Source organism: Aplysia californica, unplaced genomic scaffold (assembly GCF_000002075.1).
Source record: "Aplysia californica isolate F4 #8 unplaced genomic scaffold, AplCal3.0 scaffold00210, whole genome shotgun sequence".
Lineage (NCBI taxonomy): Eukaryota > Metazoa > Mollusca > Gastropoda > Aplysiida > Aplysiidae > Aplysia > Aplysia californica.
The window spans coordinates 79,767-81,875 of record NW_004797480.1 but is presented as its reverse complement, the minus strand read 5'-3'; positions in this window follow the sequence as shown (position 1 = coordinate 81,875).

Sequence of the window (2,109 nt, the reverse complement as noted above, 5' to 3'; positions counted from 1 at the left end):
GAGAGAGAGAGAGAGAGAGGTACAGAGAAAGGGACAGTGAAAAAGAGATATAGAGGAGACCAGAAGATAAGGTTTAGAACGTTTTCTGAACTGAAGCCGTGAAGTCTAATTACACGGTGAGTGATAGCTTGCTTTGTTGAGATCATGCTTTACTCTGATAAGGATTATCAAACAAACTTCCGACCTAATACAAGTATACAAGGAGATTATTTGTGCAGCTGTTTGAAATTCTTTTAATGACAGGCAGCTGTTCAGTTGCAGATTCTGAACTCGTGGTATCGGACGCATTTGCTTGAGCATTTTTTGGGGTCTAAAATTAGTTTTTAAATCCATATTGAAGATCCGTAATAATTTATAAAGTACCGAAACATTGGTCTTGTTTGTTTTTTGGGTTGTTTTTTTTTACTGGGCAAAATCCTTCTGTCTGGGTTTAGACCATTTCAACAACTTGCTAACGATACGAAGTCGTCCATGATTACGATATTGGAAGACCAGGTGATTTGTTTGTCACTGTCATTTAACAAGGCGCAGTCAAGTATTTGTTTTATTGATTATAGTTTTAGTAAGAGTTTTACGACAATTTGGATACAATTATGTCAAACAAGTGATGAATATTAGACATTTTACAAAAGAGTAGCATACGCAGAGAAGAAGGAGGAAAGATAATGACGATATTTCATGGGGAATAAGGAGGAAACAACACCAGAGCGCCCCCCAACTATCCACTAGGATTAAACCTAATGTGAATGTTTAAGCTTCCGATCTAATCTGAGTGGACAGGGCTTGAAGAAATGATGGGATTCCTTAGAACAGTTGAATAGCTTGCCAACGATATCAAGTCGTCCATGATAGCGGTGCTGGAACGCATGCTGATTCCTTAGCCGCTGTCATGTGGCGATGCACCGCCGTCAGAAAAGATCCAAGCACATCTGAAATGCGGTGAGAAGCCAGTCAACGCTGTTCCGCATCGGTGCCTAGAGCAAACATTGATTACTTACATAACCCTTTGCACAATGTCCACAGCCGTGAGATGTGTTCCCCTGATCTTTCTCGGAGGGAACTCAGGCGAGAAGACAGATGAGCAGACAACAAAGGTGTTGCAGATCTTCATTAGCAGCAAGGTAGATAACTTTATTCACAGCATTCCGATGGGCACCGTTCTTACCGCAACCCCCCCCCCCCCCTCCCCTATCTATAAGTCATATCTCCTCGGCTGTTTTTTTTCTTTTCCAAAAAATTATAATGTTTCCATTGAGTGACTTTAGAGGCAAGCGGAATATCCCTGTTGTGTTTTATAGCAGGTTAGTGACCTTGATCAGGGTGCTCAACATAAGTACTGCTAGAGATGTCAAAAATGATTTACCAGTTTGTATAGGTTAAACAGCAAATTGCAACAATATAGGGTTATTTTGGAGACAAGACTTCCAAACTCATCGTCAATCTCCAATACGTTCAAGCCAATAATTTGTATAAATTGCCTTCTCCAATGACATTAAAATCTGTAAAAATGGGCTCCTCAAACCTCGAAAACCACAAGCTCACGACTTCAATTTCGGAAAATTACGCTGGACAACAGAAGCCATCTAAGATGTTGAGCCTGATTGGAAGTTACACATTATTATATTATCAGGCAGCTGCAGTGCGCTCTTATTTATGCTTTGCAACCTCCAAATATTGAATCTGTGTGCACTCTTCTATTTTCTGACAAGGTAGACAGTACTCAATGCTTCAAATATATGTCTGTGACAATCCATCTAAACAATTGAGTTAACATTTATTTGTTGTTAAAAGCAATCACCTTTACCATACAATTTTTAAAACAGAAGTCGGTCTGACAAAATTTGACAAAAACACAGACGCTCCACAGCTACACGGTGCGGAAACAAGAAAAAAGAGTTCCAAAGTTAAGCAATATGTTAGATTAATTATCCTAATAGTATATTAGACATTAAGCACAATAAAATGCAAGATAAAGAGGCATTAAGTCGTTTGATTCTATTTGAAAATAAAACCAAACAAACAATTTCAAGAGATCATAAAAACGCAAGCATCCTCTTGAGGTCTTTTTTAAAGGTGGGGGTGGGGAGGCGGTTGGGGAGGAAAGGAGGG